The sequence below is a fragment of the Schistocerca nitens genome, chromosome 7 (genome assembly GCF_023898315.1).
Source record: "Schistocerca nitens isolate TAMUIC-IGC-003100 chromosome 7, iqSchNite1.1, whole genome shotgun sequence".
Taxonomy (NCBI): domain Eukaryota; kingdom Metazoa; phylum Arthropoda; class Insecta; order Orthoptera; family Acrididae; genus Schistocerca; species Schistocerca nitens.
The window spans coordinates 527,778,736-527,792,366 of NC_064620.1; the positions used below are offsets into that span (position 1 = coordinate 527,778,736).

Consider the following 13,631-nt stretch of genomic DNA (forward strand, 5'->3'; position numbering starts at 1 on the left):
ATAATTTTTCTAATGGATATTAGCTTAGCCTTCTCCAAGATAATAAAATTACTCAACACAGTATTTGTTAAAACAATTTTTTGTTTGTAAAAAGATATCAACATTTACTAAACGAAACAGAACAACATTTGCGCACCTGAATGAAATTTTCACTCTGCAGCGGAGTGTGCGCTGATATGAAACTTCTTGGCAGATTAAAACTGTGTGCCGGACCGAGACTCGAACTCGGGACCCTTGCCTTTCGCGGGCAAGTGCTCTACCATCTGAGCTACCCAAGCACGACTCACGCCCCGTCCTCGCAACTTTACTTTTGCCAGTACCTCGTCTCCTACCTTCCAAACATTACAGAAGCTCTCCTGCGAACCTTGCAGAACTAGCACTCCTGAAAGAAAGGATATTGCGGAGACATGGCTTAGCCACAGCCTGGGGGATGTTTCCAGAACGAGATTTTCACTCTGCGGCGGAGTGTGCGCTGATATGAAACTTCGTGGCAGGTTAAAACTGTGTACCGCACCGAGTCTCGAACTCGGAACCTTTGCCTTTCGCGGGCAAGTGCTCTACCACTAGCACTTGCCCGAGAAAGGCAAAGGTCCCGAGTTCGAGTCTCGGTGTGGCACCCAGTTTTAATCTGCCAGGAAGTTTCAACATTTGCGCAGTTCGAAGAGATTTCAGGATTGCAGCCGGTCGTCGTAAACTTCACTCCGCGACATCGCAGCTGGACACTTGCCTGTCATCTTCCGGTAAGCCATCGAAGATTGACGAAGACGTTCTCCGCTCCGGCTTATACAGAACGCTGACAATATTGCTGCGCATGGGTGAGGATCACGGTGACAGAAGGACCACACCACCCGGCGGCAGCGCCGCTCCTCGCAGTCATTGGAGCATTCTGGCGTCTTCGTTTGGAGATGACGGGATTCCACACATTATCAAGCCAGTAGCCGCTGTCACGCTCAGTTCATTAGATTTTCCGTGATGCGTGTTTGAACGGATGCTTTTATAATGGAGTCCCAACAAGACGATGCTGTGGGCAGTATTGTTTTGTTATACTCCACTGAATGTCCGTTGGAGATACAATATTTCGCAATTGCAGACTTGCTGAGTTGCAGAAAGCGAGTGCAACGTTTACGTTCTGTGCAACAGTTTTCCACTGTGTATCTTCTTTGTTCTATATAGGCTACAGCACACTGGCAAGGTATTTTGTAATTTTGTTACTTTCTTATTTTATAATTGTGTGATTTTGTTATTGCGGAAGGCAGGAATTTACAAAATGTCACATGCAAAAGGAGCAGTCAAGTAAAGCACTGCGGTGTTAATCAAATCTCTGGATTATTGGCAGCTTCACCTCTTTTTATTTTTTAATTGTTTGTGTGACGTATACTTCAGCTGAGTGTTGAAAGAAATCTAGGAAAAGAAGCGAATAATTTCACTTAGGACCGAAAACAGTAGCAAGTGCAGGGAAAAGGAAAGATGGGAAGAAATCAAAGAGGTAATGGTCACCAGAAGACCAGATTTTGCATACCGAAGCGTGAAAACAACTAACAGCGAAAATTCAAGCATGGGTACCAACATTCAGAATTCAAAAAAAGTGTCGTCACTAAACACAGAGAAGAGAGAGAGAGAACAGTCTCCTCATTGACAGAAGAAGAAATGTGCGTCAGTTTGGAATGCATAATTTTGAAAGAATTTAGGAAGACTTGCAATTAAGTGAGATGGAAGACATGGATAACGTTTCCTAAAAACTTCTAAAACCGTTTGAGGAAGTTGAAACCAAATGGGAAGATATCATCCACACAGTCTTGAAGATAATAAATACAGTTAAATTTGAAAACTATCGCACAATCAGCATAATAATTCATGCATTGACGTTACTCTCATAAACGATATCTAGAACAGAATGAGATTTTAACTCTGCAGCAGAGTGTGCGCTGATATGAAACTTCCTGGCAGATTAAAACTGTGGCCCGACCGAGACTCGAACTCGGGACCTTTGCCTTTCGCGGGCAAGTGCTCTACCATGTGAGCTACCGAAGCACTACTCACGCCCGGTACTCACAGCACAGACGAGATACTGGCAGAAGTAAAGCTGTGAGTAGCGGGCGTGAGTCGTGCTTCGGTAGCTCAGATGGTAGAGCACTTGCCCGCGAAAGGCAAAGGTCCCGAGTTCGAGTCTCGGTCGGGCACACAGTTTTAATCTGCCAGGAAGTTTGATATCTAGAACAATTTGAAAAGAAAATTAAGGATCTGTCACATAACGACCAGTTTGGGTTTTTGAAAGGCAAGGGACTAGTGATGTAGTTCTGACATGGTGCTTCATAATGAAGGTGAGATGTATGAAAAATCAAAACATTTTCATAGGACTGTGACACCTAGAAAAACTTTTTGGCAACATAAAATGTTACAAGACGCTTGAAATTCAAATAAAATGGATAAAACTTGTGAAAAGTGCCAGGTATTATATAATATGTAAAAGAACCTGAAGGAATAACGCAAACTGAAGACCAAAATAGAAACGTATAAATCAGTTACACAATTGTATCTTAGTAATTTTATCACGGGGCGCCAATTATAGCATTTACACGAAGTTGATTTTTAATTAATCTTAGCCATGTCACCAAATATAAATCAACGGGAGAGCTATATTTATGTAATTCTGGCACTGTGAACCAACTAAAATCTGCTTATGGCCCCTGTCTGAAAAGTTTATTATTTGTGTGCAATGGAAATATTGACGTTGTTTATATTACTTAATTTGGCTTCATTTTAGATTAAATCCATCTGCTTTTCTGAACAGAATTCAACTTCAAATTAAAGTTACTTGTAGTTCCTGTGACACGGAAAAAAGGTTGATCATGTCTTTCTGTATTCAAATTTGCTGTCAACAGACTAGATTGAAAGTAAGTAACATGTAAAATCGTTCCCTTTTTATTATCCTCATTCCATTCACTACAGTTGTGGCACCAACTATTACAAGCTACTTTTCACCTGACTGCACCATGTTTATTCACCCTCGAGGAGAACGGAGCAAGTACCATAACCCTATTTTCCAGATACTTCGGTCACTGGAAGAAGGGTCAAAATAAGCGAACATAGGTCTCATTTTATCTGTACACACTCGACCATTTTCCAGAAAAAGACAGTCAAAGTTTGCGAGGTACTTTACATGCTGTACAGCATATAATTACCTCAGTCGGAGCGTTGGCACATTGGCTAATATCTGGACTTAAGACTTCTGTGCCCCATGTTCGAAACCGGATTATTGCTCTTTCATTTTATTTTATTTTCAACTATCTACCCACGTTCGTATAACATGCCTATACGAATGTGTAAAAATATACGTGAATGCAAAAAATTTCAAATTGTTTTCAGTCAAATTCCTGTTGTGTGGCTTGTCAACAATATTGGTGGTGTTGTGTAGTTGTTTACTAGAAGCCGATTTCGGTCGTCAGCAGGTACACCCGTTTATTCGTATGGCGTGCAAGGAGGGTCTTGTACTGAATCGATTCTGACCTGCCCATCTGGTTTTGTCCTCTTGAGGGTATCAGTAGGGAAAAAAAATTATTCCTGAATTCCTGAATAATATATTTCAATCAATATACACCTATTATATAATAAATACACACACAAAAAAAGTTTTGTATCGACTCGGTTTCGAGAGTTCCGGAACCTGTACTGAAAATTGGAATAGAGATCAACATAAACATCAAACAGTTCAAATGGCTCTTAACACTATGGAGGACATCACACACATCCATGTCCGAGGCAGGATTCGAACCTGCGACCGTAGCGGTCGCGCAGTTCCAGACTGAAGCGCCTAGAACCGCTCCACCATACCGGCCGGCCATAAACAAAATTTCTGCCCCTTTTATTGCTCATGAAAACCACACATTGCATGTTATACCACCATACAGCGAGACCTTCAGAGGTGGTGGTCCACACTGCTGTACACACCGCTACCTCTGATACCCAGTATCACGTCCTCTTGCATTGATACATGCCTGTATTCGGCGTGGCATACTATCCACAAGTTCATCAAGGCACTGTTGGCCCAGATTGTCCCACTCCTCAATGGCGATTCGGCGTAGATCCCTCAGAGTGGTTGGCGGGTCACATCTTCCATAAACAGCCCTTTTCAATCTATCCCAGGCATGTTCGACAGCGTTCACGTCTGGATAACATGCTGACCACATAAGTCGAGCGATTTCGTTTTCCTGAAGGAAGTCATTCACAAGATGTTCACCATGGGGGAGCGAATTGTCGTCCATGGAGACGAATGCCTTGCCAATATGCTGCCGATATAGTTGTACTATCGGTCGGAGGATGGCATTCACGTATCGCACAGCCCTTACGGCGCCTTGCATGACCAACGGCGGTGTAGGTCTGCCCCACATAATGCCACCCCAAAACAGCAGGCAACCTCTACCTTGCTGCACTCGCTGGACAGTGTGTCTAAGGCGTTCAGCCTGACCGGGTTGCCTCCAAACACGTCTCCGACGATTGTCTGGTTGAAGGCATATGCAACACTCATCGGTAAAGAGAAAGTGATGCCAATCCTGAGCTGTCCATGTCGGCATGTTGCATGGTGTCGCAGTTGCAAGGTGGACCTCGCCATGGACGTCGGGAGTGAAGTTGCGCATCATGCAGCCTGTTGAGCACAGTTTGATTCGTAACATGACGTCCTGTGGCTGCACTGAAAGCATTATTCAACATGGTGGCGTTGCTGCCAGCGTTCCTCCGAGCCATAATCCGTAGGTAGCGGTCATCCACTGCAGTAGTAGCCCATGGGCGGCCTGAGCGAGGCATATCATCAACAGTTCCTGTCTCCCTGTATCTTCTCGATGTCCGAAAAACATCGCTTTGGTTCACTCCGAGACGCCTGGACTCTTCCCTTATTGAGAGCCCTTTTCGGCACAAAGTAACAATGCGGACGCGATCGAACCGCGGTATTGACCGTGTAGTCATGGTTGAAGTACAGACAACATTAGCCTTGGCCCTTCTTCCTGGTGGAATAACTGGAACTGATCGGCTGTCGGACCCCCTCTATCTAATAAGGACTGCTCATGTGTGGCTGTTTACATCATTGGGAGGGTTTAGAGACATCTCTAACAGACAAACGGACTGTGTCTGTGATACAATATCACAATCCCAATTGTAATTTTACAGATAATATAACGCCCTTACATCCCCAAAGTTGACAGGAAACCACCGTGTAGTAACCTTCTACGGACATGGGTAGATAAAGGAAAAAGAAAAAAAAAAAGAAAATGAAAACAACAATCGGATTTGAACACGGGGCGCAAAATTATGGAAACTATGACGCTACCAACAGTACTAATGCTTCGATTGTTCTTATCGCGCAGTAAAATGCATCTAAATTGCGTCGAAAACCCTGACCGAAAGTGTGTTATGGCACTTGCTGTGTTCTCCTAGTCAGTCAAAGTAAACTTGTTCACACAGTTACAGCCACACATCAGTTCTCTCTTAAAATCCCAATGTTAATTAATCCACTTGTCTTCACAAAAATTGATCTAACCACTTTCAATCCGCTGCAGCCTGCTGTCCGGCCTTATTTGCATCTGCCTCCCCAGCTGAGCCTTTGCCTCTTTCTGGCCGTGTGCGCACTGCTTGGCGTCACTCCAGGAAGAGTACAACATTTGCGTGATGCTGCGGGTAGCATCCGATGCCACCCATGGACATGACATGTCTTGTAAAACTTTGGTCCATGTAATAAGTTTCCTTTAATTTCCGTCTATGGTCACAATTTTGTTCTGTTTGACAGATTACCGGTTTCGGTCTTTAATGACCATCATCAGATCTCGGTACTGATTTGCTGCTTCAGTTTACAGAGCCTTTTGACTCTGTCGTAGGCCAGACATGGCACTAGTTCCACAAGCTGCGACATCGGCGCGAAAAAACACAGTGACCCATATATGTGATCCGATGAGATATTCAGTAATTGAAAAGTCCTGCTTAAGTCGGCAGGATAGAACAGGTAGTTGGAATTGTGGAAAGGGGCCAAAAGGGGGCTGTCAGTTACACTCAAACACGTATAACTTTATTTTGCTGTCTAAACAATACAGCAAAATTTTTTGAACTTAGTTATCGGCTGAATAGGCCACACCATCATATGCCTCAAGGGCACAACCACTTTAATTTAAAAACGGCTGAAAGCCATTAACTTAAAATTCAGACTCAAAACAGAATATTTAGAAGGCAGAAGGCTTCACATAAGTGAGTTCTATAACTTGGCTGAAGACCCAACAAATCTAAAACTTGAAAAGCAGACAAGTTTAATTTCAACACTGCTGAAGGCCCATGATTTAAGACTGCAGGTAAAATTAATTTAAAAAAAACACAAGGCAAAAATGGTTCAAATGGCTCTGAGCACTATGGGACTTAACTTCTGAGGTCATCAGAACTTAGAACTACTTAAACCTAACTAACCTAAGGACATCACACACATCCATGCCCGAGGCAGGATTCGAACCTGCGACCCGAGCGGTCGCGCGGTTCCAGACTGTAGCGCCTAGAGCCGCTCGGCCACCTCGGCCGGCAAAACACAAGGCAGAAGGCCTTATCTTCAATTAGGCTGAAGGCCCCACACAGTCTGATACTTGAATGACAAGAACTTTAATTTAAAAACGGCTGAAGGCCCATTACTTAAAACAACTAAAATAATTTTTTTGGTAGGCAGAAGGCCCAAAGCTTTACACAATCTAAGATTTAAAAAGTAAGGAATTTAAATTTCAAAGCGTCTGAAGGCCCATTATTGAAAAAAACAACTACAGTAAATTTTCAAAAGGCAGAAGGCCCAAAGCTTTATCCAAAAAAATTTAATGAGTCTGAAAGCCCAAAAAATGCAAGACTTTACAAGTAAAGAACTTTCAATTTCAAAGCGGCTGAAGGCCCATTACTTAACAACCAGCTAAAAGCATACAAATTCAAACCATCGACTATAAGCCATTAAAATACACAAACACCAATAAGAAAAGGCAGTACAGCCAGCGGCGCTCAGAAGTTTCCGGAGGTCGGTCTGCAGTTGAAATATTAACGTTCGCTTAGGGTAAACAGGTAGTCGGCCCAACTATATCCGATCCGCCAGCAACCCAACCAAGGGACAGTCAACGGACCCACCGACAGGACGACTTGCTTTCCACCCGACCAGTACACAAGGAACTCCAAAGCCAAAACCTAAAAGGCGTAGCCGCCAACAACCAAGTATGCAACTACACATACATGCTGGACAGCGACAACAGGGTGAGGAAAGGACACTGCCTGAATTTTACGTCAGCGGCCAGGGCAGGCAACCGGAAAGCTAACGGCCACAATGCAGAAAATTCCGCTGGTGCACTTGGACTTAAAATAACCAAAATACAGTTAAACTCCATCGGATGGTGGCCAAACTTTCGCCAACTCGAACACTAGCTGTTGCTCACGGGAATACACCCAACAGCCAACCATGAAAACCAACGGCAGAATGTGAACTGTCTGGCTTCGGTAATTAAATCACCAGTCAACTTTGATGTCCTGGGTCGGTGAGCCACGAACCTCGCAGCAGTCGGAACAGTTCCCACATACTCCGACACTGCGTAGAGACCACCAGCGGGCCCGGCCCACTGGCGTCGCGCGGAGATTTCCTGGCTGATCCACACCAACCGACCGACTGCCGCACACCAGTACGGAGACAGCACTAAAATAACAGAGCAGTCGACATCACACGTTACACACAGTTTCATGAACACTTGCACGAAGGACTAGACAATACTAATGGCAGCGACTGTGCAATGGCAAGGACGAATCACGAGTCGCCACACGCATGCAACCCATAAGCGATCGCCGGCCAACATACACGTCATCCGACAAGACGACCGACCGACGGCCAAACAAGGTGGTCCGCACTCAAGTGATATGTATCGGCAACCGTCGGGCGAGTCATGGCTGTCCGGACCTCACTGCAGCCGCGCCCCGACTGAACTTCTGCCGCGTCCTAAGTCAAACACTGCCAGGTCCGAACTGCACTGCTAGCGCTTCCCAACTCACTGGTAGATCCGAACTCCCTCGAACACACGACATCCGGGAAGTAATAGCAGTCAGCAAAGATAATACGCCAGGGCTTATATCGATAAGTGGCACTGCTGCCGCTCACAGGCTGGCAAGGCGGCAACTCAGTGACACCAGTAATTGAAATTAACACAACGAGGTGGTAGTACAGTAAAAACAGGATGTCAGATGAGGTATGGCACGAACACGACGCACGCATGGCTGAGTAAATTTTCGTAACAATAGTCTTTTCTTATTGGTGCACTGTAATACAGGCTGGTCAGAAACAGTCTGAAAAGCTTATAAGGGTTTTGCAGGGTAGGTCGCTCTTAGAAATAATTGTTAAGAAAAAATTGTATGCGTCGCGCCGTTTCCGAGTTATCTAGCATTGAAATTAGCCTATCAGGCTGTTGCACGTGCGAATCCAAGCGGCCCTCAAATATTCGGCTTAAAAGAGGGATAAAGCTAGACTTCAGTCCATTTCTGCCATCATTAAACCTGTACACTAACGAAGTAACGATGGATATAAAAATGTCAGGAATAAAGTTAAAACACTTTGTGAAAGGATATCAAAGGCAATACCGTATTAACTGATGATATGACTCTTCTCAGTGAAACTGAGGAAGAATTACAAGACTTGGTGAAAGGAATCGAAACTCCAATACACATAGAATATGAAAGAATAAAATAAAGGGAAAAAAGTAATTAGGAGTAGGAGAAATGCAATTAGCGATAAGCTTGACATCAAAATTGTGTACCACGGAGAAGAAGTGAAGGAATTACGCTATCTTCGAAGTAAAATATGGCAGACGGTCAAAGCAAGAAGCACCTAACAAGTACACTAGGCCAGTCCGGGGATATTCTTCACTAAAAGAAGTCTACATGTATCGAACGTAGGCATTAATTTGAGGAAGAAATGTACGTCTGGATCATGGACTATGGGATAACCGCAAAAGAAAAGACTCAAAGCGTATGGTGTTACAAGTGAATGCTGTAAATTATGCAGGCTGGTAAGATAAGAAATAGGATCATCCCCAAAATTGGTGAGGAAAGAAATACATGGAAACACTACGTAGGAGAAGGCATAAGATAACAGGACGTGTTTAGCCACCAGGGGAAAGCTTTCATAAAAATACTAAATGGAGCCGAGGAGCCTTAGAAAACCTGAGATGTAGGAGAAGACAGAGGTCAGAGACTGGAATGTACCCAACACCTGCATCGCTGCACATCTGTCGGTGGATACGAGGAGATCGACAAGCATATAGAAACACCAAAACCGCAGTACATTGCCATACCTAATGCGGTACAGGGAACTCGTTGTTATTCGAAACAACTTCTAGTCGTCTCAGAATGGATAAATACAGATCCTGCATGGATTTTAAGGAGATTTTATATCATTCCCCCTGCAAAATAATGGCAATTTCAGGTACATATGATGTAGGTGGATAGTGATCATGTACCGTGCTTTCCAAAGTAGACCACAAAGTGCAACCAGGTTGGTAGGTACTCAGAGAGCGCTCAGGATAAGGTAACGAATGGGGATGGGGCCATAAACAGTTATTATGAGTTGCTCAATCAAACACACAACTTTATTTTTCTAAGAGCCACTCATTTACACATTGCTTTAAAAGATCACAATTAAACAATATGGCTCAAGGCCTAGATAAACAACTTGAGATGCTTTCTGGGTTGAAAGCCCAAAAGCACACCAAAAACAAGAATGGCTGAAGGCCTGGCTTAGAAATCAAAAGCAATCAAAAAATATAAGGTAAAATTTTTTTCCTTAAAAAAAACCATGCTATTGAAAACAATTAGCGGCTGAAGGCCTACACAAGACGTCTGAAGGACAACTATAATTAAAACACATTAATGAACAATTTTCCCAACCAAGAAATTTCTTTTCAAACTTACAACAGAATGGCCGAAAGCCTAATTAAAGAAATATTAACTTATAGCACGTCTGACGGCCACAAACAAATTTGAAACAACGGCTGAAGGCCTGAACAACAAGTCAGACCAACAATTTAAAATGAACCTCTTCCTTCTTATAAAAAAGTTTCCTTTAAAGAATACACGCGGCTGAAGGGCTTATTGCAAGGGGTTCACGTAAATCCTCGGCTGAAGGCCACACATAACACACTGAACAACTAACGGCTTAGGGCCTGGATTACAACCAATTTCAGATAGAACAAATTTTTAGGAAAAAAATATATTTCTTTATAATAAAATCAATCTTCAAAATTTTAATTTAACACAGCTGAAGGCCTTTTTGTAAAATTTAAAAAGAGATGAATTAATACAGAGCTGAATGCCTCGCACAATACTTCAGAGTAAAATGAAAATCACAATTTAAAACAAACAAGTGGTGCTCAGAAGTGTTCCAAGGGTCGGCCAGAGAAGGTAGCTCAAACATAAGGTGAGGTGAGAGAGGCGGGCAAGAACTGAAGTTAAATAATCGGATGGCAACCCAAACTAGGGATGGCCCAAGGACCGACCAACAACTTAACCAGTTCCCTTCCGCCCAACCAACGGCACAACGATGGAAAATACCGGCCGAGGACGAGGATACGAACAGCACTACGTCTTCAGAAATTGGCGTTTAAAAACAGCCAAGGGAACAATAACCACTCTAAGCGAATATGAACCAAACAACTTAAAAACCTGTCGAACTACACACTGTGCCGGACAGCATCAACAGGACGAGGAAAGGCACACTGCTGGAAAAGTATACTAACGTCCAGGTTAGGTAACTGGGGCGTTAACGGTCACAGGGCAGAAATTACCGCTGGTGCACTTCATTGGTAAGTAACAGTCAATTTGATAATTAGTCACAATATAGGAAGACGGCTGCAAGATTTTGCCAACCCCAATACATCGTATGTTGCTGCTAGCCCGAACGGCCCAGGGAGCAACAACCGGCAAATGAACGAAGAAATGTCACAGTGGTTGAGGCTTCATAACAGGTTAACTGATCACTCAACTTCAGCGTCCAGGTTCAGTGGGCAACGAACTTTGTCGCTCTTGCAGCTAGAGCCTGACGATCCGACAGCTCGTGCACGCCGCCAGCAGTCCCGGCATGATCTCGCGCCACGGAGAGTTCCCCGCTGCCCCATCCCAACCGACTGACCACCACACACTACCACCACCCGAAATACTAGCGGCCCCACCAAAGGTAGTACGACTGTACTAGTATCGATAAGTGCTGCTGCTGCCACTCAAGCGGGCAAGCCAGCAACTTCGTTACTCCAGTAAGTAAGGAAGAAATAAGACGTCACTCGAGGTGACAAAATGCCAAAGAACATACGGCATGAACACGATCCGCACACTGTTCCCAAAGGTTAAGTATTATTGAGAACTGTATTGTGGTGGCCAGGGGAGATGGGCAACTCATCCTCGTACTCTCCCTGCCGTCCTGTAACGCGGCATCACCACTGGAGAACAAACACTGTACCATCGGACTGAGTACCACCATATGGCTGCCAACATCATCACGGAAGACCCCACCCCAACCTCTCACCGCATGTTTGACTCTTATGACGTAAACTCGGCCAAAAGTTGGAGCCAGTGTCAAACAAGACGTATCTGACCAAATCAACACTCAACCGAAACTGAATTCTTCCATCGACCCATATCTCAACTCTTCGTTTTTCTGATAACTGTTTTTGCATCAGTTATGAGTGGTTTTGGAATTCTAGGTGCCCTGTAATTCCCTGCTTATGGAACTCCTTTCTTGTCGCTTTGATCTCGACAGGATTCTCGAGCACGACGTTCAGTCTGCAGCAACTTTTGCAGTTGTCGTTCTCTAATTTTTCGTCACAATCCTTTTAGTGGTCTTGTGCCACGGTCACTCAAAGCACACTTCCGTCCGCGTTGTCACTTAGCGAATGGTGTTTTTCCGCTTTCGCTGTATGAGCTATAAATCTTCGCGAGGCACCACATACTTCGCTATGAAGACACCCGCCATACGACACCAAAACTTTTTCCACGTTCCACATCATTTATCTCCGACACAATCTTTTCACAACTACACAGAACCCTTTCCCGACCGCGACATACACTTACATCGTATTGAGGACATTCCACAGATGCTGTTCGTGGCCATACACAACACTGCAACCCGCAGGTTTGACTAGCTTTTGCATGTCTATTCAAGCATGCATTTCTCGCAGTGTTTCCATACAGGGTGTTCGGAAATTCCCGTTACAGACTTCTCGGACTTGAAGAGGGGACTGAGTACATCGTATTTTGAACAGGAACCCATGTCCGTAAACGTCATCCAACGAGACTACAGAGCGTCAAAGTTATAGGCGCGGGTGTCTGTAAATGTACGAATACATGGGTTGATTCCGTGATGATGTTACAGACTTCCTAGGATGATGGAGGGCGATAAATGTATTAATTTGAAGTAAGGATACCTCTACCGGAAACGAAGTAGTCGGAAAGTTATAAGCGAAAACCGTTCTGATGCCTCTGACAGTTGAATACATGTAACGGTTCTTGTGTTGCGAAGAGTGTAAGTTTGGTAACTTTCAATGGTGGTAGTGTGGATAAAAACGAGAAGAAAGTCCAATAACGTGGGCTCTAAAGTGCGTACCTTAACAGCTATGAACACTTGCTCAGTAGAGGAGATGTGTTTCACATTAGCGAAGATGAACGAATAGTCATAGCTCCTCAGGTATGCAATTTAGAGCCCACGTTTATTGGACATTTTTATCGTTTTTGTCCACACTACCACCACTGAAAGTTACCAGCCCTACACTCTTCGCAACACAAGAACCGGTACATGTATTCAACTGTCAGAGGTATCAGAACGGTTTTCGTTTATAACTTTCGACTCGTTCGTTTCCGGTACAGGGATCTTTACTTCAAATTAATACATTTATCGTTCTCCATTACCCTAGAAAGTCTGTAACATCATCACGGAATCACCTCGTGTATACGTACATTTACAGACGCCCGCGCCTATAACTTTCACGCTCTGTAGTCTCGTTGGATGACGTTTCCGGACATGGGTTCCTACTCAAAATACAATGTATTCACTCCCCTCTACAAGTCCTAGAAGTCTGTAACGGGAATTTCCGACCACCCTGTATATTTGTACACTCCCTGTATACAGGATGTCGACCAGAGCAGCGCCGTAGTAACAGTAACCAGCACCTCCGTAGTATCAGTAACCATCTGAAAGTGGCAACGAGTCTGTTTGCTGGAATACTGATGAGAATTTATAACGCGACCTGCACGGACAATGGAGAATTCTACAAACGTAAGTTCGGTGATAATGATGGAAGCAGAAGAAATTAATCACAAATTCGTGCAACAGCCGGGACTTGAACCCGGGTCTTTTTGCTTACTAGGCAGAAATGCTAACCATTACACCACCGCAGCACTGTGGTGAACAGTGCTGCACGAACTGCCTAAGTCAACTACCCTCGCCAACACAAACTTCAATTCACATCTTCAGCTTATCTTCCCCTTACATTGTCACTATTGCCAGAGCTCTCTGGCATTGGAAGAACACCCCAGCATTGGACATAAGCGGTGTAATGGTTAGCGTTTATGCCTAGTAAGCAAGAAGGCTCGGGTTTGAGTCACGG

General features: G+C 44.1%; 1 non-coding gene across 1 annotated transcript; it reads right to left on the minus strand.

Annotated features, from left to right (window-relative positions):
- Nucleotides 1–13,349: 13,349 nt before the first annotated feature.
- Trnat-agu (transfer RNA threonine (anticodon AGU)) lies at nt 13,350–13,422 on the minus strand. Its single transcript has one exon. It is a non-coding gene; the product is annotated as a tRNA-Thr (tRNA).
- Between the last annotated feature and the right edge of the window lie 209 nt (nt 13,423–13,631).